This window comes from Strix uralensis, chromosome 29 (assembly GCF_047716275.1).
Source record: "Strix uralensis isolate ZFMK-TIS-50842 chromosome 29, bStrUra1, whole genome shotgun sequence".
NCBI classification, from domain to species: domain Eukaryota; kingdom Metazoa; phylum Chordata; class Aves; order Strigiformes; family Strigidae; genus Strix; species Strix uralensis.
Window position 1 is genome coordinate 4,558,096 of NC_134000.1, and position 24,152 is coordinate 4,582,247.

Sequence of the window (24,152 nt, forward strand, 5' to 3'; positions counted from 1 at the left end):
TTTTGTTTTCAGTCTCTGAATTCGTGGCAAATTCGCGTGGCATTCCTATTTCTTCATTTTAACCTGTGCTTTTCTAGTAACTTGAGAATTATTCAAGGATAAATTGATTTACATGTATCAGAATTTAAGATAAGGCTAGAAAATGTAGGAGATGCGTGCATAAAATGTGTGCTTTGTAATTTAAGGTCATACAAATACAAATGTTTGGAAAAGTCTGTATGCAACCTTTTTTCTCCTGCAAAGTGCTATTACATAGCAACAGATTTGAGTGTCATTAGAGTGGGTATTGAAGGCAAGGAGAAAATCAAGAGTTGATTCATGTATTCGCTGAGTTTACCTGGAGTGGGGGACATGTAAGTTCATTTATTTCAGTTAGGTGATTTGAACATTTTGGAACTCGGATTACAATCAAGGTTACTGTTCAGTTTGTAGAAGTTTTTGGTTACATATTCTTAAAGCTAGCAAGCTTTCCCCCACCCCCACAGTTTTCTTCTGTTGCTGGGAATTAAGCTGGTTTTTTGCTTTAACTCATGCAGGTGCCAAGAACAATGAACAGAGGTCGTTTTATAATGATATGCATGCAAGTTAGTCTTGCTTATTTCCTCCTACCAGTGTGTTCTGGAGGAGGTACAGGACTGTGTTTTAGAGTTTTTTTTTTGGTTTTGTTTTGTTTTTTTGGTTTGTTTTTTTTTTTTTTTTTTTTTTTTTCTGTTAGGAATAATTAGTAATCTGTCTAGTTTTTTTAAGACCTCATGTTAAAATTGTGATTCTATTAACTGTTATTTTGAGACCTGAAGACAACACATCCTAACAGTTTAAATAAGCCACTTCATATAAACCTTGTACAATCCACTAGGCATAAGTCAAAACGCTGCTCTGCAGTCTCACAACTAGTCTTCCGCAGGTCTGTGATAAGGTTTTACATACATGGGAAAAAAAGCAAGTGTGTTCTCCTGCATTTTTCATCAGTGTCTCCAATATTGAAACTTGCACAGAGAACGATCCTTGATGCAACAACATTAAACAAAAGATCCTTTTGGGGGTCTTTACAATACCCAGTTGTTCTTGTAAACAGGTAATAAGACATGAAACAGTTGGGTCTCCTTTTGTTAAAGTTTTCTAAGCAGTTGGTTCTGTTTCAGTTTCCTTAGTGCCATGATAGTGCTGGCAGGCAGCATAGAAAGACTTTGGCAGAGTGAGACGTCTCTATTGCTTGTCTGAACTTTGGCACAAGAATGACAGTTGTCAGGAAATACCTCAATTTATATGCTGATTCCCTAATAGAGTTTTCATGTCTTCTGATAATTTCATTTTCTCTTTCCTCATATGAAACCTGTTAAATTTTATCAGTATCTCCAAGTTATTTTCTCCAGGTTAATATTTAGAGCCATATTTGCACAGAAAACTATTCTTATTCCGGTTGTAAGGAACAGACAAAGTAAGTGTATGTATGTATGTACAAAAAAAAATAGGTGGAAGTACAGCTGACAGTCATTTTATATAGGTGAACAAATAATTCAGCTTTTCTAATGAAATTAATTCTGACAAAGTCATTGTGTATATTTGCTTGGGTAAGTCGAGTAGGAACTCTGTAGTAATAGAAATATCTGAGAATTAATCTTTAAGACACATTTGGCCTCCCATTTCAATAGACATGCACCATGCTTGGCCATAGATTATCTTACATTTTTCCATTTTTTCAAGTACTATTTCAAAGTAGACTACCTTTGATAACCACAGTAGATCTATTTCTTAATATATTCATATTAAAAAATGACCTATGACTAAATCTTGTTGTTTTTATAATTTAATTCGGATTCATCCTTTACTTTCTCTAAGAAAAAGCAACATATTCTAGTTTACATACAGTATATTAGAGAAAACTTTATGTATTTTTTATCAAGATTTAAAAAAAAAAGAGTTGCTGTATTTTATCCTTCATGAAACTTCTTTTTAGCCTGACGTCTAATAATTCAGAAACGGATATCATATCCAATAACAGCATAAATTTATGTAGGCCAGATTAGGCCAGTTTCATCTGGAATGATCCAACATAATTTTAAATAGAAAATTCAGTTCCTTCTGACACATTTAGGTAATAGTTACATTGTATCAGTTATACTTTATGCATATTTTAACGACTAGAATTCGAGATGAACTTTTCTATGTTGGATAATTTAATTCCTTCTAACTTGATTTTCAATACTGAATATATCCAGGACACCAGAGAATCTTAAGGAACAGAAGGATATCGATAAAACTCACAGAAATTAAGCAGACGTCCCACAATGCCCAGTTGATAATTTTGCATAATGGTCGTTGCTTCTCTTAGCTAACGGTGCTGCGATACTGGAGATACAGATGTTCTTTGTTCATTCTTAATTCCTTGATCCCTCCTTTTCTGTTTTTAGAGTTGCTTCTTCAGTATTTTTATTCTGCGTGTAAAAGTATATTTTATTCCTCATGAAACATTTCTAGTGCATAGATCAGCACAGCTGATGATGTTTATTCCTCTGACATCAGCCGTTCCTCTCACATGGTCAGCTCTGGCCTTAGCAGTAATAATAGGGAAAAAAATGACAAAATACTGTGGAGGTGGTTAAATACCAGAACAGATGGACTAGAGAAATTGTGGGCTCTTGTAGGTGTTCAACCTCCACTGGACGTGCCCTGAGCTACCTTCTCTAATTAGACGTGTTTTGAGCAGGAGACTGGACTGCATGGCACCTGGAGTTCCTTTCCAATGAAAATTATGACTCTACAACTTCATTTATCCCTTGTAATGATTAGTGAAAAAAAAAACCACAAAAAACCGCAGAATGCTGTAGGCAGAGCATCACATACTGAATTAGTATATTTTCTCTCTCCTTTATTTAACTTGCTTGTTTGTTCCATAAAAGGTGTAAAGATGGGGTTTTGGAATACCAAGTTTTGCTAGAAGTCATACTGAATGTTATGAAGAATGAATCATGGACGGTACAGGGCTTATTGAAAGAAATGGATTTGTTAATGAAGATATGAATATATAAATGCTTTCCAGTTTTCAGTTTGATATCGATCCTGACCTTCCCATACCACCTTTGCCAGCAGTCACATTGTCCTAAATTGTTAGCTTATTGTTGTTCTCAAAGCACTCAAGTGAGGTAAGAAATGGTCATACTATGAAGAACATGCTTTGTGCTGCTTAGACCATTAAATTCCTGAACAAATTAGAAAGTTTAGTTCAGGTCCTTCGATATCACTGACTTTTGTATAATGATAAAAAAAGACAGTGCAATGGTTAAATTCTACTTACATGATTGCATTTTGCCTACGAAAAATCTTAAAAGAAATTGAACAGCAAATGCCAATTCTTGCTCTTGATGTGAAAACTCTGCGTGGTGCTACTGTGAATCTTTTACCAGAAGTTATGTAGCAGGTACATTTTGGTGGCCTGTAAAATGGTCCCTATGTGATGGTTTTAGACACAATGTGATGAAAAGACTGCATGAGTACAACTTAATGGGTTTGTTTTGGTTAATTTAAAGGTAATAAGCTTACAGGTTTTTTTTTTTTTTTTATGTTATAATATTACAAATTGATATTACTGGCAGGGGGGCATGATCATTAACTCCTCTGTTAGCATTTTCCCAGGAAATGCTCTGCACTTCAATCATTATTGCTCAAACTATTGCTCTAACAAGGAAGATTACAGTGTGATTTGTATCCTGTTATCCACTGTATGCTAAAAGCAGCATATTAGCATGAGTGAAGTCTAGATAAGGTTTGAAGTGCTGATACCAGCTGCTAGAATGTTTCCTGCAGGGCTGGTTGCAATATCACTACAATAACGTTTCCTGACCTGATAATTATGTTTGAGAATTGCCGCTAAAGTCTGACTTCGAGGTTTTTTTATTCTTGACTCCTAGTCAGGAGTTTATTTAAAAATAAATAAAATTTTAAAACTCCAAGCAACAAAACCAAAACACCTAGACAGAGAGTGCTGCTGTATATGGGGAAAGAAGACAGAGAGAAGCAGGAAAATTAAAGCAGTTAATTTCAATAATTTTAAAGATGGGGGGGAGGGGGGGGAAATGAATTTGCTCATTGTGGTTTCATCTTCTGCAAATAGTTGAGGAAGGAACTTTTTAGTGGAAATAACATACAAAGTTTTGTTCGTAGACGCTAATTTCCAAAGATATAAAACCTGGTTTTAATTATTTATAGCCACAATTTGAGATTTTCTTATTCAAGAAATTAAAAATGCCTTTTTTTGTGTAATTGACTCCTGTTTTGTGCCTGTGTAAATCTGATGCCTCTATTTGATCTCCTTACTTTGCTGCCTTATTTCTTTATGTTCTTTCTGGGTGATTTTAAATTTTTATATTTATGCCTTCTCCAAGCCTGCAGAATCCAACTTCTCCTATTTACCTTCTTCCTCCGTGCGAAGTGTTGTGCTGACACCCGTACCCATATAACTGTTTGCATTTGGCTTGTTCTATGTTCGCATCACTTTCTCCAAGACTGATAGATGTGGTTGAATAATATTTAGTGAGTATTTTACGTACAGAATTGTGACTCCTTCTCAGGAAGCCTTTAAAAACATGTCTTGATTTGTAACGAATGGGTTTTTTTTCCGTTGTTAATAACCAGTTGATGATCATTGTGCTGCCAGATCCATTCCACAAAGAGCAGCAAACCTGTGCCTGGATTGTGACAGAGGTATTTCCCCAAAATGACCCGTGCCTCTGCAATCCCTCTTCATGCTGTTCAGCACTGATAATGCTTTCTGTTGTGGATTATGACAGTCTGAGTGACACACCATGCAATGAATAATAATGTGTCATAGCTGCAAGTAGTTAGAGCTTCCCTCTCACTTCTAGCACCTTGCCTAACAAACTCCTCTACTCCCACACAGTTTTGTGACAAAGGGCTGGGATATATTTATATACTTGCTCTCATTTAACCAAAGCAGAAATCCTTGCCATTCTAGAGTTTAGCATACAAGGTCTTCATCAACAGGGTTGCCCTGTAAATATCCCACTTAAATACCTTACAGAATCAAATCCTGAAGGTGGGCATGGGTATAACACACAGCTGCCCACAATAAACATCAATCAGTTTGCTAAAGAAGGAATGTGTAAGATGCAGGTGTTTGAAGTTTTCTGCAGCAAGATAGGGAAGCGGTATCTTAAATGCTTTCTCTGTCTTAATATTAGAATATTCTGGAAATAAATTTGAATCTGTGAGTATATTGTCTAATACATTTTTCTCTCTGCGTAGAATCACCTCAGTCGCTATGACAAGTTTTTGTTTGGCTTGGGGTTTTGGGTTTTTTTTTAATGACCAGCAGGCTTAATGACTGAGTCATAATCCTGCCATACACTGCCTCCCACCTAATACCATAGTGACAAGCTGCTGGTTTTCTTCTGTACAAAGTAAGAAATAGAAATTGAGTCCTTCGAAAAATGGGATAGCCACTGACGTCTCAGTATGATTAAGCTGCCATGGATGGTGCTGACTACCTGTAAGAAATGCTCCTTACCCCTGCAAGGTTACACATAGACCTTAAACATTTAGCATGTGTTATTTTCTGTTATATTAGCAAACAGTGTTCTTGTTTGAAAGACTTTTAAAGATGGAAACATATGGGAGTTAGGTGATTAATGCACTTAATCAAAATCTGTAAATCACAGAAGGTTCCAAATCCATATGTTTAAGCACCTGAATACCTTTTGAAACCTATCCTAGATGCTTTGTAGAATAAAGTCAGGTTTAGTGATGTGTTGATGTTGTTCGGAAAAGTTTAAATGGAAGAATTTCAACAACCTCAAGCTGTTATGTGAACAGTAAGAACTTCTTATCTTAAACACATTAATTTAATGGGAACAATGCCAATGCCACTCTGCCTACAAACAAGCAGAAAATCCTAGACTATTGAGTTCAAGGTCCAATCTGCATCTGCCTCTCATTCCAGTGTATTTTTTTGTAGATGTAACAAACATATACTTTGTGATAGCTACAAGCTACATTATTTTAGAACAAACATATGAGAAATTTTCTCTATGTTTTGTGACAGACGTTTGAAAAGTTCTTCTATGAAAATATCCATCCCTCCAGTGGTCTTGACCATAAAAAAACATGCCAATGACATTTAACCCTTACCATATGTCACGATAAACATGTATGTACAGAGTTACATATATGTATCTGTATAAAAGGCAGAAACAAACCAGTCTGATTCTTAGATCTGTGGTAGACATGCAGGAAATGAAACAGCTATTTCAGTGTAATTCTGTGATTTTAATAACTACTTGAATTCTTAAGAGAATGTTAACGGAAAAATACTTGTGTAAAAAAATCATCACTTTGGAGCCATTTATTTACTGATCTTTTTCTGTCAATAAATATCCATTGATATATTGATATTTTATTTGTTTTTCTTTTCCTAAGAAAACTGGTGGGAGGGGCAGTAATTAAAAATAAATGCAAACCCCCAAAATTATCAAAATAGGAATAGTTTGGTATTATCAGTAGTTTTGTTTTAAAATTAATTTGTCTTTAATTATCATATTTCTGGGGAAAGTTTTTCATATGAAGTTGAAACAGCTTTATAACCTTGCATTGGGGAGCGATTGTATTAAATTTGTACTTTGAACCTAAATATCTCTTCTCTTCTAAATTTCTCTTCTAGAAAAGGAATTCTAGTAACATGTACTGTATGTACTTTAGGACCACAGATGGTTAATTCCTGCTTCCGGATCTATGCCTTCATATATGGAGTTATTAAATGTGGTTTTAAAAGTGATGATTCATTTTAGTTGGCTCATCTTTGGAGAATGCATTTTAAATGGGGCTGTATTTAACAAATATTGCTGTGCCTGCTTTTGAAAATAAGGCCCACTTGCAACAATTTAAATGAAAGCCGATATCCCTTGACCTCCTGATTTTCACCAAATGTATTTGTGAGCAATTTGGGGAAAATTTGAAAACTTCAGTCTAGTATTCCAGCTTTCTTAATATTACCCTTACTTATTGTTCAAAAACTATCAATGCTGTAAATTTTGATGCTACTACTACTTCTTATCTCGTAAATTATAGGTATTTTTATTAGCATGTTGAGGATAATTTCCACCTACATGGCCCAAAGGAGTGTAAAACAAATAAAATTGTAAGGAAATGCAGTTTCAATCTAAGGTAGTGGAAAAGTGCAAGAAGAGAGAAATAGGTCTGAAAAAGCAAAAAAAGCAATTGGTACAAATGTTAACCAGATCTAGACTCCTGTGTATCACCTCTTGCTTGTTGTGTTTTTTGTCCTGCTCCCAAACAAAGCTATAATCATGACGTGCAGCTTCTTAAAACAGTGTTTCATTCCTTTCAGGTTTTTTATCCTCTTCATCACCAGAAATAGTCCCCTCAACAAGAAACTCTTCCCTATATCTTGAAGATCAGATCTGATGCAGTAAGGTGAGTTTTGATTTAAAACCATACCATACCCTCTGGGAACAAACTTTGGAGAGATGGTAGGAAAACTGAGTCTAAAGTGTCATAAAATACACTTTAAATAATCATAATCCCTGCCATCATTTTCACCAGCTGTGACTGACAGAATTTCTTAACTTCTTATCAGGATTTCTAACATGCAGTCAATAAAGAATGAGAATTGTTCTCAACCACAAGTTCGCTTTAGAACTTCTCAAAGGATCCTATCCTAATGGGGACAAAGATGTTTGTTTGTATTAAACCTGTTTCCTCTTATCGTCTCCAAAATAGACATTTACATTTGCCCCTTGTAATCTTTACAGGGCTTAAGTGCAAATCCAATGCAAATGGGTCTGGGCTATTTTTCCACTTATACTGCTTTATGAAATGAAAGTTATGGAACTACCTGTTGTGGAATAATGCTGTATTCTCTTTAGAAGTGCCACCATAGTGGACTAGGCAGACTATTCTTCTGTTCTGGAATGGCAGTAGCCAAGTAAATTCCAAAAGAATTTCAAGAGACTCATTACTGTATTAAAAAATTAAAAAATTAAAAAATTAAAAAATTAAAAAAAGACTGGAGAGCTGCTGGTCAGAGAGGGACGTGGGGGTGTTGATTGCCAGCCGGCTGAACAGGAGCCAGCAGTGTGCCCAGGTGGCCAAGAAGGCCAATGGCATCCTGGCTTGTATCAGCAATAGCGTGGCCAGCAGGGACAGGGAAGGGATCTTACCCCTGTACTTGGCACTGGTGAGGACGCACCTCGATGACTGGGTTCAGTTTTGGGCCCCTCTCTACAAAAAGGCCATTGAATGACTCGAGTGTGTCCAGAGAAGGGCAACGGAGCTGGTGCAGGGTCTGGAGCACAGGTCTGATGGGGAGCGGCTGAGGGACCTGGGGGGGTTTAGTCTGGAGAAGAGGAGGCTGAGGGGAGACCTCATCGCCCTCTACAACTACCTGAAAGGAGGTTGCAGAGGGATGGGGATGAGTCTCTTTAACCAAGTAATGAGCGATAGAACAAGAGGTAATGGCCTCAAGTTGCGCCAGGGAAGGTTCAGACTAGATATTAGGAAGCATTTCTTTACAGAAATGGGTTGTTAGGCGTTGGAATGGGCTGCCCAAGGTGGTGGTAGAGTCCCCACCCCTGGAGGTGTTTAAGAGTAGGGTCGACTTAGTGCTGAGGGATCTGGTGTAGTTGGGAACTGTTAATGTTGGGTTGATGATTGGACTTGATTATCTTCAAGGTCTTTTCCAACCTAGATGATTCTGTGATTCTGTGAAAATTTTTCATCCTCCTCTTTAAGATGATACTGGAAGACGATTAGATAGTTCACATTTCATATGCTCTTTAAATGATGTATAATTTTAATGGGAATGTGGAAATAGTAGGGACAGCTAAACACTGGTTGAGAAAATCCAGAGAACTCAAGGTGAATATTGGTCTTCTAACTAACTTACACCATATTTCAGAGCACTTGTGAGTATAAATACGGTGCCTCCTGCCTTCATTCATTGCTAGGTCCTAAATTGTTCTCTGACTTTTTCATCCATCTAGTTTGAGCCAATGTTTGTCAAAGTATGTTTATATCACAACACATTCAGACATCTTAAATATTTAATATCAGATATTGGCTGCTAGGGTGCAGAAAAGAATGATCATTATTTAGAAGAATGGGTTTTTACCGTCTCTGCTACCTTATATTTTTCCTATTTGCCTTGCCTGGTGTAGTGCACATCATATGGTGGCTATGGTGTCACATCATGCACTGACACAGCTGTGAACCTTGACTATCCCTAGTCCAATTAATGGTGAGTCCTTCCTGTTTAACACATTCAAGAAGTGTTATTTCCATTTTACAGGTAGGGTGACAGGTGTGAAGAGAAATCAAATAATCTCTCTTGAGATTATGCAAAGACTCTGGAAATACAATCCCAGTGAGTCCTGGCTATAACACTTTTGATGTCCTCATCATTGTCCACAGTCCTGCAAGCACTGACGGTAAGAAAATAGGTTCTTATGTATATTATATGCATTATAGTGTTTCAATCCATGTGAATTTGGATAAATCTAAAAAAAAGGTTTCTGCTGTTTTCCAATGACCAAGGATAAGCTATTAGTGATTTAAGAAGAAAAAAAAAGAAAAAAAAATAGTTCAAAAAAATTCACTGTAAAAAGTACATGTTTTTTTTTCATATTGGCCAATAAGGGCTAAGTGGAAATTTGTCTGATAAATAAAAAATACGTCTGGATTTTGGTTATAGAGGATGCTGAAGATATTTAGTTGAAGTAATTTATTTAGAAAGTTATAAATACGTGAAAATAGACCTTGAAAACGTAAGTTATCTCCCTGACTAATGTTATTCGTGCCATGAACTTTTTTTGTTTGGTTGGTTTTTTTTTTTCATTTTAGCAATTATCTCTATCTCTATCTCTATCAATGATCTCTTTGAATACAACATTTATTTTTCTCCCCAGTTTATTGAACGCTATAACTTTCTTTTGGATCTTGCATGGTTAAAGCAAGCCATTATCCTTTTTTGGGCTGAAAATTTAGAGATCTGCTATGTTCCTTTTTCCTTGGCTCAGATGTTAAACTGAAGGTCTTTTCCCCATACCAGAATTCCACTTCAAATATCTGCTAAATATGAGGACAAGGTAGAACAACATGGCTGCTAGGTTGCTCCTCAGTAATGTTTTGAAGCATATGTAGTTAAGATTTTATTCTCAATAAGTGTCAATTGTATTTTCCCGTCACAATAACTCCACGGGATAAGAAATTAAGATGTCCGATACATTCATCTCTATGTCAGAGTATCATATTCTTGCTATTTAAAAGTCACTGAAGAAAAAAGAATGCTGTTACACCTTAAAGATATTATTTTCGAAGTGATGCATCATTCAAGTCCACATCTAGTAGCCTTTTTTCTTAAATTTTACCTTCTTAAAATTCAATTTAAAAGAAACAGTCCTTTTTCACTTTACTGACATTTTCCAACCTCACTGATTCTGTGATTCTGTGATTTACAAAACCAAATACATATTAGATGGGGCATGAATATAAAATGAAGGACCATGCTCTATTTGCATCTACGCCTGCATTAATCTGGAGACACTCCATTGAAATCAAAGGAGTTATTCCTCCCTATGGAGTTAATTTACAACAGTTTAATGTCAGTGGCACTCAGTCCTGGAAAGGAGAGAATTTGTCTAGATTCGATTTCTAAGCTTGAAATTAGTGCCATAGGAAAATGGTAGGATTTGGGCCATTTTTCTCAGGACTGTTTTAGAGTGAAAGCACGTGAAATTTTGTTCTAAGCCATTTTGTGAGTCAGATTTTTAATGTTGAATACAGTGGTTAATTTCAGTCAAAAATGTTCACATTCTATAGGAAGTTGAAAAACATGACCATTGCCAAGAACTGGAAATTGGAACAGAAAAATACAAAATCTTCTTTATTATTATTATTAATAGTAATAGTAGTAATATTGTACAGCTTTTGTTCTTTGCTAGGGTTACTACCCATGAAAATCAGGCTTTGCAGTTTGATTTTGTAGAGGATAGAGGTTCTGACATGCACTTCCTCCTGAACTGGCCTAATTTGTTTAAGTAAAAATTGGAATAGGATGTGAAAAAATAGTACTGAAGGGCTACACAGCTACTGTTACAGTAGAGATTAAGTGTGTCCTGTATGGCTGTTTCTAACCAAACGAAGGTGAATTAATAGTGGTTTTGAACAAATGCATTTGGTTGTGTGCGTGTTGTAAGGAGCTGTTTGGGACTCAGAAATAGAAAAAGCTTTGTCCTTCATTGTTTTGGGAGTAGCTGTACCAAAAAAGAGTGAAGGTTAATGTTGATCTTCAAGTTGCTGAGCTCACAGACAGAGTTTGGAATGGAAGCTGAAATTTAAAATCACATAAAAAAGATGCTTTGAAAAATTGTGGTCTTATTTAAGTCAGCAGAACTTTTGTCATTGACCTCAGTGGAACCAAAATTCATCTGCTGGGTACAAAGGAAGTTTTTGCTTTTTTCAATATGTAGTTCCTTTTGTGAATAAGTGTATACTCTTAAGGTTTAACACTGTAACTCTATGAAATTTCACGTACCCTAAAGTTGTGCTACAATAAACTTAAAAATTATTACCAATCCTAAAGGGTAAGCTCTTGATAGGGACATAATTTCATAAATGTTCTAACACAAGCTGTATATATATATATAGGTCCTAGTCCGAATTGTAACACAACAATCCAAAGAACAAAGTTAGGAAAAGTTTAACTTTTTTTGTTAGTGATTTCTGGTTTTCATATTTTCTTTTCAGAAAAAAAAAAAAATCCTCTGCTACTTCTGAGTTGAATGCTAGGCACTTAATTCTCCTAGGCACACAGGTGAAGAAGAGAATCTGAGAGCAGATTATAAAAAATATTTTTACCAAATAAGTATAAGGCTTCTTACTTTCCATATAAATACTTTTATGAGCTATTAAATTACAGAATCATAGAACGGCTGCGGGTGGAAGGGACCTCTGAAAGTCATCGGGTCCAACCCACTGCTCAAGGAGGGCCACCTCGAGCCAATTGCCTAGGACCATCTCCAGACAGCTTCTGAGTATCTCCAAGGGGGAAGACTCTACAACCTCCCTGGGCAACCTATTCCAGTGCTTGGTCACTCTCACAGTAAAAAACTGTTTCCTGATGTTCAGAGGGAACCTCTTGTGTTTCAGTTTGTGCTCATTGCCTCTGGTCCTGTCACTGGGCACCACTGAGAAGAGCCTGACTCCACCCTCTTTGCACCCTCCCTTCACGTGTTTGTAGACATTAATAAAATCACCCCTGAGCCTTCTCTCCTCCAGGCTGAACAGTCCCAGCTCACTCAGCCTCTCCCTGTAGGAGAGATGCTCCGGTCCATCATCTTCATGGACCTTTGTTGGACTCTCTCCAGTCTGTCCCTGTCTCTCATACTGGGAACCCCAGAACTGGACTCAGCACTCCAGGTGTGGCCTCACCAGTGCTGAGCAGTGGGGAAGGATCACCTCCCTCCACCTGCTGGCAATGGTTTGTCTAGTACAGCCCAGGATACCATTAACCTTCTTCACAGCAAGAGCACCTTGCTGGCTCATGTTCAGCTTAGTGAATTGGTTATCTGCTGTGATGGAAACACCGACAATAGGGGATTCAGTTCCATAAGCAGAAATTCTAGAAAGGCTAAATAGCAGGGTGCTTTTCAGTGATGGATTGGTAATATCAAAGATGGAAATTTGTAGAACAACTGTAGAACAATTCTAAACTTATCCTGTTAACCTGACTGGACAATGAACGTACAGAAGTTCTGAGAATATGGTTCCTTTCAAATGTAAACAACTTAATGAAAACCACCATTCAATTCCATCTTTACCAAAAACAATAGATATTTTGATATTATGGAGACATGAGTTTATTGAACGGTCACTTAAACTTCCATGTGCCAAAATTACGTGTGCTGTGGTTTTACCCAGATTTTCCTGAAAAGAGGATATATTATACTGCTTTCAAGCCTCTGTGACCCCAATAGAAATTACCTATGAAACAAAATTTCATGCTAGAACTGTAAACATCAGAGCAAAAATATGTGAAAATTAATAAATGAGGCAGTATGATAGTCAGCAGCTAATTTTGATAGCTATGCACCTGACTTTAGTGGGTTTTGTATTAAAAGATTTGAACAATCATCAGTGAAATCACACATACAGGAAAATATGTACCGTGAGCTTTGATGACATTAACAAAATCACAGATTCCCTGTGAGGTTATGTATGACATATTTTATATAGTCTGAGATTTTTAGGATCTCTTTTGAATCCCTAAATCGATTAGTGAGCTTGATCCTTGATCCACGCAGTCAAAAGTATGTTTGTCAGCATTTTTTGTTCCCTTTTGATAGTAGTAAGCTATAAGAGGATTCAAGTACTGTCTCCATATGCAAGTAGCTTCTTGTCAGCAATGCTTAATAAAATAGAAAGAATAATATGTTCCACAATAAAAGAATAAGCTGATCCACGGCTTCCTTTATGATTTCTTCATGTTTATTTAAAAGGAAGGCAGGGCTGCCACTGGCTTAGAACAACTTGAAACTGCTTTTCACTTTGTATAAGCAAAATGATCTGGTTTCACTCTTTTCCTTAGACTTTTTTTTTTTTTTTTTTTTTTATCAATTTAAAATCTCTCTACAGGCCAGAATTCTCTTTTCTTAGGCTTTAGTCATGTTTCTTTTCCACCAAATGACTGACAGTTATGAATATCTAGTCTTTCCACTAGCCTCTTCCAGTGCTAGTCACACAGAGAACTTCAGTCCTTTAACTCACATCATCTGTCAGGAAGGAAAAGGTGTGTTTTAAGAATATGTTGTTGTCCGTGCTTGTTACGTGAAGATTTGCCAGTACATACGTTTGAGTTTTGTTATCCTCCTATACTGAGGATCAGGCAAGCTTGTCCCATTATATGAAAAACAAAGTTGCCTTGCCAGCCTCTGTTTAGTTTTCTTCACAGTTCAGCCTTTTCACTCATGATGTTCTTGGTCCATGAGAGGAACCAGGACTGAGTGACCTCCACTGGGTATTTGGGATTTTGTACCATAGCAGCAGGGACTATCCTGCAAGCTATGCCCAGTGGTGGGGAATGGGCATGAAGGATAGCAATTCCCTGGTTTAGGAACAGAACAGAATGCTCCGGGATATTTCCTCTGTCTCAACTTGTCAGTGCTCGTAAAACATTGCATCATGTGTATCATCCCAAGTTTTCCATGGTGCTTTCATTTTGAATATCAGCTCACCACGTTGGATGGCTCTTGGGAGCTGATAGGTAGGGATTTGTTTTTCTTGCCTGGAAAACCTGGAAAATAAAAGATTGAAGGCAATATACAGTGGTGTTTGGAGGCAACAACACACCATGTACTGCAGGAAAAAATTCACGCAACCAATTCCGCCCAACCCTAATGATACTCTTTTAACATTTGATTATTGAATGACTTATGTGATAATACTAAAATATTTGTTTTAAATAGGTTTTTCACGTAGGTGGCATGTACGTTTGTAAAACAAATAATACAATTATATTTTTTATTTTGTTTAGTTAAAGGACACCTTTTCATATACCATGCAGTGTCATCTCATAAGTATTGCAAATTAGATTGTTTTAAAGTTATATTCTAAGAAAATAATCACTCCATCTTCTATGTTTGTTAGGTGATAAAGCATAATTGGTATATTAACAATAGCAAACTTTTAAGAGAGAGAAGATTATATCATAGCCTACAGTGTATTACAGTCTTGATACTAATTTAGTCACATCTACGTCAGCAAATATATTATCTTTGTATATGTATATATATGTGCATTTATTTAAGTACTGGCCTCTGATAGAAATTTTGATGTCATTTGATATAATTTGAATGACATAAAAAAAGCAAAATGTGCAAATTTCCATCAAAAGTGAAATATTAGTTTGTATCCACAGAGATACTGTGGCCATTGCAGATGCTTGTGTCTTAGATTATGATTAGATCCCCCAAAGTTGTGTGTCTTCTGGTTTTGACACCCATATATTTGCTTAAGTCAGTTACAGAAACCTTCACTTTTGCTCATGAGTTCTTTAAAATTAGCAGAAAATTGTTCAGGAACTTTTTAAAGAAACAGTGGAGCAAACATGTATTAGGCTGTGATGTTTTGATCCTTCTGGGAAAAGGAACAACTCAGTGTTTTTTCAGGTTTTAAGTAGTAAAAAGAAGACTCTCATAAGACTCTTGTAGGCCCAAAATACACCAGTGGCATCAATGAATAAGATGGGAACAAAATAAACTCACCAGCTGAGAAAAAAGAGTGTTACTTGTCATCAACTTCATCTCCTATCACAGTTGCAGCCTTCTCCAAAACTCCCCAAGTTCTTTTTTAGCCATCCTGAAAGGCCATTATGTTTGGGTTAAGCGTTACTACTACACACTGAGTCTTTCACCCATTGTAGGTAATTTGTGTTTGCTGTTGATTTCAGTGATAGTGAGATCAGATGCTAAATGATCTAATAGTGATTAAGGACCTGGTTCCAGTTGCTTAACTTAAATCTGGTAGAACTTTCTCACCAGAAAGCCTGCTGAGTCAGTAGAATAAATCTGAAAGTCAATGTTAATGATTCAATAAGTGTTATTTGACCGAACTCAGCTTGCTTATGGATTTTATAATTCTAGGAAACGTCTAATATGACATATAACTTAAAAATTTGTTTTCTTTTATTTTCAAGTATGACGGTTTCACACCAAAATTGAAGGCTAAGTAAGGGTACCAGACATAACTTGGCTATTTGAGAGAGGATTTAGCAAAGACCTAGCTATATTATTGCATGCGTGGAACAACTCAGAGTTACTGCTTAATATAAGAAGTTTGCTATAATTACCATGGAGGCAGCTGACTAATTCTTTTTTTGGGGTTGTGTGGAGGAGTTAGATCTATAAATAATTTCTTTCTGATTTTGAGGGAAAGAAATGCTGGCACATACATCATCCATATTCTGTTTCCCTTGATCCTGGATAGGGTAGCATATCTAACCTTACAGATGCAAAGTTTTCTATAAAAATTCTATTTAATTCAGGTAAACAATTTCCTTGTTTAGGAAAAAACAAGACACAGGCCCAATTCTAGGCATTTTAGGTAACATACATAAATACATCTAACATATCTTGGTAAGTAGGTAAGTACATAACAGTCCTCTCAATACCTTAGTAGCCCAAATTAGGGAGTCAGCTGAGAAACCTCAAAAATCCTGGTCAGAAGTCATTCTAAACAAACTGCAGAGATTGGATAGGTTAAGCCTAGACGTCGTACTGTTGTGTTGCTGTCACTTAACAGCTTGCTGGAGCCATCACTTGAACCCACTGAAACCCTGAAGCACTTCATAGGGCTTTTGGCCTGGAACGTCTGCCAAAATGAAGTTTAGGGAGCTTGTATGTGTATACAAGTTTTAAACAAATACTTATTTCTGTAATTAGAAAACAGATTGTCTTTCCATGCAAATTATTTCCATTGTTACATTTTTTGCAAAGATAACTTTATACCTGGTTTCATTTTATTGTCATTCCTCTGCATCCGTAGCTAGAGTTGGTACCTGTGAATGCCGGTTGTTCCGTACTTCTTTCGCAAAGACAACTTTATACCTCATTTCATTTTACTGTCGTTCCCTCTGCTTCAGCGGCTAGGCTGGTACCTGTGAATACTGGTTGAACTGTCAGAAGGCAGGCTTTTAGGAAAATGAGTTTTGACATTCCTTTCCTTAAGATGATCCCTTGTTTTTCAATTACCTCTTTCTGACTTGGGAGATTTCTTAAGGTAACCCTGAGTTTGTTCCCAGGTTGTCAAGCAGGTGGCAGCAGTGCCACATCAGAGCAGCTCCCATCCCTTTTCCCTGACATCAAGTGTTAATGCGATTGACCAATCAGTGCTAAGATGATGGGAGGTAATTGGGTAATTGTATTTTACTGATCACAAGCAGAGAAAAGAAGGGAGGGGGTAGGGTGGGGGGAAGAAGGGGTAAAAAAAAAAAAAACAAAAAACCAAACCAAACGAGCAAGAAGGGAGAGAACAGAAGGGGAGAAGGAGGAGTATAGCCAGAAAGACTGGCCCTGGGATATTTGCAAATCCTAGGGTGTCACTGAAAGGTGGGGAGTAAGAGAAAGCCAGAGCGACAGAAAAGCGGAGCTACTCCCAGCAACAACAACAGCAGCTGTCAGGAACTGGATATATACATACATGCGTACGTACATGCACACACAGGGAGAATTCAAGCTGAAGCTAATGGGAGGGAGGAAGGGTTTCGGCTGTGCAAAGGGCTATGCAATTCAGGGATGAAACTAAAAACTGAAAGAAGCGGCTGCGCTCCTGGGAATGTGTCATCTTGGAAGGGAGGGAGGCAGGAAGGAAGGAAGAAAAGGGGGAAGATAACTGGCATGTGGAAGAAGATGAGAGACTAACTCACTGCTGTGCAGAAGGGAAATCCAACTTGTAGATCTGAAATACACCAGGCTCAGCTTGGAAATGAGATCAGACCTGCATTGAAATAAAGAAAGGGAGGAAAAGGGAGGCAGAAGCTGGAGAGCTTGTATCCTTCTTTCTCTCTATCTTTCCCTCTCTCTCCTCAAAGAAGAAATAGAAGTTTATCTTCCTCGGTGCTGCTGGATCTGTATAGCTGCTGGACAAAAGATGGAGAGGAAGCTGAAATGAAAAGCAAAGGGTGCTTGTGAATTTTACAGCTAAGAGGACAAATCACACCTCCCCGGTCTTCTTTTGTGCCCCATTGGGGGAGTTTTAACATCAGAAAGATTTTGAGAAGTGTGGGGGGCAAAGGGGAGAGTGGGCGTTAAAAACACCCGTCCCAAGTGTTTAAAAAATAACAAGGGGATGGATTTATTCTTGACAGCTGGTGGGAACCTTGAATTTTTTTGTACTCCCTCCCTCCTTTATTCCATTTAATGTGAGATTATGAAAATGCAGAGGAGTTGGAGGGAAGGCAAAAGGATATAACGTGGAGTTTGAAGCGAGGAGAGGGTGCTGATGCTGTGGATTGCTGGCTTCTCGCTGAAATCAAAAATCCAATTGCGCACTGGGTTGTGATTGGAAACCTAATCAGATCTTTGGAGAGGGGGGAGAGAGACTAAAAGTTTATTGTTTTGACAGACACAAATAAAAATTTAAATGCAAAAGGAGATTATTTTCTAAAGGAGTGTGGGGGATAGAGAAAAAGAAGAATGGGAATCCCCGTTCTAATGTGGAGACACACGGATTGGATAATTGATAGTGCAGCAAAGAAGGGGGAAGAAGAAAATTGCCTGGCAAGACCTGGATCTTAACAGTCACAACAAAATTACATTAAAATAATACAGATGGAGGGTTGCTTAAAAAGAAATACAGCCCATTCTGCTCTCCAGAGAAAAAACAAATAGTGAGCAATGGAGAGCAGTGGAGCCAGAGAGGCAGAAAACCTCAGAAAAAGGAAACTAGGCAAAGGATCCACAGTGGAATGAAAAGTTTCAGAAAGGAGAAGGACCGTTCACCCTCTGCAAGGATTTTTGGTTTTTTTTCCTGTTATTTTAAACCATTCTTCTCCAGTGAAGGCAAACATCAACGTTACCACTACAGCAATTTTAAGCAGAAAAGTTGAAAGCCACAGAGAAAATAAAGGACAGAGAAGAAGAAAGCAAAATTGCCAGAGGGGGAGAGTTCAACAGTGCTGGGTTGGATTGGCACCAGTATGGACTGAAATTGCTGGGAAATTGCAATTGGATACCATTTATTATTATTTCCTTTCTTGTTTTTAATTTTGGTTTGGTTGCTGAAATGAAATAGTTTTCTAACCCCTCCCCCACCCTGGTTTTTCGTAACCACTCGGATTTCCAGCTGGATAGTCTTTGAGGATACAGTAAGTACACTTTCCATTTTATTATTTTTTGGAAAAGGAAATATACCCCATTGCCTCTCTTATTTCTTCCTTAGCCCTCTTTTCTTGGTCTTTTCCCCCACCTGAATAAAGACTCGGACTGGATTTTGATAATGGCTGGAGAGGGGTGGTTGGGAAGGGAGAAGGGAAGGAAGGAGGACAGAACTGAATTCTCACTGTAGCTCAAATGTTCCTATTAGTAAAACTCCCACCTTGGTAGGACGTTGCAGATGCCAGCCTGTGTGGCTCTATAGCATTTGTAAACGTTCACTAGCAAAGAAATCTTTTGAGAAAGCCCCTGCAGTGAGTGGGGGGTGCTGCCTGAATGCCCAGTCTGTACAAACGAATGCAAGTTGCATAGAATTGGATGCACGGAGGAGGTTTATTTATTTATTTATTTCGTAAGTATTTAAAATAGGGAAAGGCTCCGACTTGCATGCTGGCATCCAGTCTGACATTGCAGATCAATATGGTGTATTAATAGGAAAATTTTGTAATGAAGCAAGGAGGTGAAGGATGGCTTTTGGCGGGGGGGGGGGGGGTGGTGGTGGTGTAAGACAAGAGGGTTTAATGGATTTTGAGGAGGTAGCTCTGAGAGAAATGACATGTTTTACACATTGTTAAGAAAAAGCAGTAACAGTCTGAGAGAGGACATTCTTCTATCGAAGGGAGTTTAGGAAACTGATGTACTGGCCACTTGTGCCCTCCAGATCTCCTAGGAAATTCTTTGTGATTTTGTGGTGAATCCTTCTGGCTCCCCTAGGACTTTCATGGCACTTGAAGGAGATTTACTTTGATTGACAAGCAGTGAGAGGACACAGCGGGTTTAGGAGGTTTTTGGTATTATGCTGATAATGAAAATAATTAAAAAGTGGCTTGTAGATGGTGGGGTTCACAGATCAGCAATGATGTGTAACAGACCAGTAAATGTCTCTCCCTTCCTTAAAAAATGTGGTGTGGGGGTGTGGAATAAGGGGAGAATAACATGGTGTTTAAAATAGAGGAAGAGTGCCACTTCCGTCCCCGCTCCTGGCGTGACTGCTTAGCTTATAGATAAGGAGTTTTCTTTCTTTTTCTTCCTCTTTTCTCCTCCCTCACCTCTGCCTTCCTCAACCTTGGCCTTCACATGTAGAGGCCCCAGATCAAACTATTAGGCCAGACCTGATGGAGGAGGAGAGGGAGAAACAGCTAATTAAATGAGCCATTGAACAGATACGGATATTTTTTGGCAGGCAAGGTGCAGAACTAGCTTTGCCACTCATTTTACTTTTCTGTAGCTGCAATATTCTGGAGGAGGGGAGAGAAGGCAGGGATGGGAGAGGTGTTGGTGGAGCTGGATTTTAACGTTTTTTTCTGGCAGCGTTTTCCTCTTCACAAGCTTCCTGTGTGAAGCAACACAAGCCAGAGCTCTAACTTCCCTGGATAAATACATAAATAAATATATATTTCTTCCTTTTTTCCCCCCTTTCTCTATTCACTCCCGTCACCACTGTTACTTCATGAAAACATTCTGAATCTTTTAGCATAATGAAAATGAGACCTTCTGCTTCTCAAATGTTTCCCATGTGCTTCTGTTTGGAGGTCATGCCTCTTAAACATTGGCTACTTGTAAAGGATTAAGATTTGGGGTGCAATTCTGCTCCTAAGGAAATCTCTAGGAGTTTTTGTTTGGCCACACGAACAAATCAGACCCTTTGTGCTGTTGTGTTTAGAAAAAGAAGGAAGCAGGCACAGCAAAAATTGTTCCTTCCAGCTCCAATTACTCTCATTTTAGTATAGCTAAATCGGTTTAGTATGAAGTGCTTTAGCCTCATTTATTTCTCTGGGCACACGTTTCCTGGTGGGACATGAAGTGGGTAATAAGTTTGTCAGCATCTGAAAATAAGCGCAAAACTCTGTTCTCCATTCCTTCATGTATCATTCTAAGTCTGTGTCCTATTGTGGGCTACACTTACATCAGCAGTTGCAGTAATAGAGCAGCTAAATTTATGTTAAGCTGCTGCTCAGTAATTACTGAAGGAAAAAGAAGCTGGCTAAGGAAAAGGCATCTCGAAGCTTTTCCCTGGATTGCTGTCAAGTGAACACATAAACAGAAAATTTGATAGAGCAGCTCCAGTTTTTGACAATAGAAAGATGCCATAGGTGCCTCATTCATTTTGTACAATAACTAGCAGGAGGATTTTCTTGATGCGATAAGGAAGCACTGGGAAAATTTAGCCACCAGTTTGGGCTGAAATAGGCAAACCTTGTCAACACTGAAAAGCTAGGGATGCGTGTCTGCTTCTAAAGAGGCAACAGTTTCACACTTCAGTGAATCATTCACTTAATACAGTAGCCAAAAGACACATGGAACAACCCAGAGCTTAACGCATACAATCTCAAACTGGGAATGAATATAGTATTTCTCAACATTTGTGCTGGGGCTTATCCAGAGCCCAAAGGGCTGACCATAAAATAAATGGCCAAAAAAATCAATCCAAACATCCAAAATCCAAACATCCAGCTAAATGAGGAGCAACAAATCTTCTCAAGCAGAGGCAAGAGCTGGCTGTCTGTGCTACTTCCCTGGCATGTGCCTGAGCACAGGTGTATCATTCAGCAGCATATGCTGGTCCTGTGGGCTGTCTCCTCTTCAAACCAGGGACAATCTTTTTTATAATGAACCCAGGCAGATGGGATTTTGGCACTGGACAGGGAACCATTATGTGTATATTTAGGCACCAAATGCTTGTACTGAAGGAAAGAGAAAGCCGTATTGGAGGGTCCTGCTCCATTTGTTCTAATTGTTCTCCAAAACATCACGCATCTCAAACTTCAGGTATTCTTGGCAAACTGTAGGTTAATAATGTAATGTAGCTAGTCCTTGTCTTTTCACATGTCGGGAATGATTTACACTGATCTAGAATAGGAGCAGGTTCAGTTTGCTGGAGCAGCAAATTTTGTGTCACAATATCTCCCAGCCAGATAGCACTGACAAGTGAAAAATGGACTTTCAGATTGGGTGAGACCCAAGAAAGAATACTCTAGATGTGAGCCAATATAAGCAATCATGTGGGACTGGAGGAAAAGAAAGGGATTCCCAAGGTGCTTCCATGGCTTCCGACATATAAGCTTTAAAATTTTTTGCCTGTGACCTGAAAAGCTCTATCCTATTTGACATGAAGATTCTTGCTGTAGTAATATGAGATGGGAAGATTTTGCATGGGGCTCAGGACAGGATTTTAGCACATTGAGAGAGTTTGGTGCTGGCGAAAACTCGCAAGCCAAGCTGTCCAAAAGTGAAGTTGCAATATATTCACTGAAGGAGTGCACTGTGCACAGCAGCAGTGTGCGAGAGCCTTCATCTCGGTCTTGCCAGTGTGCCTTCACTTTGGCTTGGAGGTATCCTTTTCTGATTGCTAGTGAGGGAACGAGGAGTGAGAAAACGATGCTGGAATTTGTGCCACTTGCAGTCTGGGAGGAAAATTACTTTGAAGAAATGCAATTAACACTCACTAAGCCATTTCTAGAGTAGTCAAGCTAATTGGACTTTGGGCTACTATTAGCAGGGGCCCTTCCTCTGCATCCCCATCCATGCCCTTGTGTCAGCTTCCCTATGAAAATCATAATGAAAAACAAGCCTCCTTCAGCTATAAAGTGCTGCCCCCTCAGGACAACCCAGATGAGAAGGGTTTAGTAATAGCAGGAGCCACAGTGGTCTGGAAGGCAGCCTTGCAGCATGCTCAAGCCTAGCAGCATGGGCAAGAAGCTGCCATTAGAAAACATCCTGCCTCCGCTTCTTGTAATGGCAGAAGACATTGGGGCTTGGCTTGTCACATTTTGCAGTGGTTTATTTAGTGATGTTATTCAGAAAAGAAGAAAATACAGCTGTTATTTAGCTGTACTACCATGGTCATTTTTTCTCTTGGGGGATAGGAATGGGGACACAAGAGGGGAGATCAGTGTGCTAGTGGTGTGTTTTAATTGCATATTCACAAGCTGCAATACATGGAAGTGAATTAATGTGTCGTTCCTGGTAGGGGGCCTGGATACTTTGCTATCTGTTAGAAGAAAAGGCAAAAATCAGACGTTTGTGCATGCACACAATAAAAGAGAATCAGGATTTACATTTGGTATCCAAGGAAGCGAGAGCAGAATCCTGCAGGGCTTTCTGTTCATTGTTTGAATGTTGCCATAGCAATATCTCAGGGCACAAGTTACATGTTTTCCACTTCTGGAGTTGAGCTTTTCTTCCTTCTCTCTCTTTCCTTCTCTAGATACACACAACAACCAGGGGTATCTCCACAGAACTTTGCACAGCAATAGGTGAAAAGGTGTTTGAAGGCTGTGTTATCCATTTGCACATCTGTTTGTATGTTCTTCGCTGTCGTTTGTTAATATGTTGGAAACCCAGTTAGGAGGAAATTGTTGGATAGAAGTGGAGTGTGAGGCTCTCGTTGTTAGGACATTGAACATATTACAATATTTTGTGTAGTGGTGATATGTTAATTGGATAGCTGCAGGCAAGCAAAGTGTAGCAGTTGCTGGCAATTAGAAACAACAATGAACTTCCCAGGACTGAATCTATTCCTTGGGCAGATTAAAATGCATTTCAGGTATATACCAGAGCTTCTGTAAACTTAAATACTAACAGCACAGTAAGAACTCTTGAAATGCTGTTTTCACAGTGTTGAGACAAGATTTACCCTGGCTGCTTGGGAAAGGGAGAGAGGCAGCATCAGACCACTGAATAAAATCTCCTATAATATTTGCTGCAGAGCTTGTACTTGTTATGTCAGGACTGTGGGGATGCAGTATAACCAGGCAAATGGGAGAATTAAAAAGGAAGCCAACCAACCCCCAACCAACCCAAAAAACTCCAGCAACAATGGTTTCATGTGCAACTTGATAAAGCTTACTCAAAAGTGTCACAGCAAGATAAGTTGAATGAATGAGTTTTTGTCTGCAAACCAGCAGCAGTTCAGAGCATTTGTGTTTGAGGGATCTCTTTTCAGTCATTTGGCAGCTATGGGATCCATACAGTTCTGTGCATTAAAATAATCCTCAGAAATATGGATGTGGTTTCCTTTCATGTTTGTATGGACAGTAGAAGTATGAACTGACTTTCAGAAGACCCAGGAGTCGGTGCTTTTCCTTCACTATACGTATAAGAAGGATTGCTGTTAAGAGTCAGACCTAATCCTGAAAGCCACTAATAGTAATTTTCAAAAACTATTAGTATAGCACAGATGTCCAGCACATTTTA

The 24,152-nt window shown here is 38.4% G+C and overlaps 1 protein-coding gene across 3 annotated transcripts in view; it reads left to right on the top strand.

Annotated features, from left to right (window-relative positions):
• Nucleotides 1-24,152, top strand: part of LRRC4C (leucine rich repeat containing 4C) — a 517,448-nt gene that overhangs the window by 401,506 nt on the left and 91,790 nt on the right. For 2 of the 3 annotated variants that reach the window (XM_074852551.1, XM_074852552.1), the window contains 2 exons: nucleotides 7,361-7,446; nucleotides 9,320-9,458. The gene's annotated coding sequence lies outside the window, so the exon portion shown is untranslated. Of the gene's footprint in view, nucleotides 1-7,360; nucleotides 7,447-9,319; nucleotides 9,459-17,907; nucleotides 18,890-24,152 lie in introns of those variants that run through there. The other variant, XM_074852553.1, reaches the window with a different exon arrangement.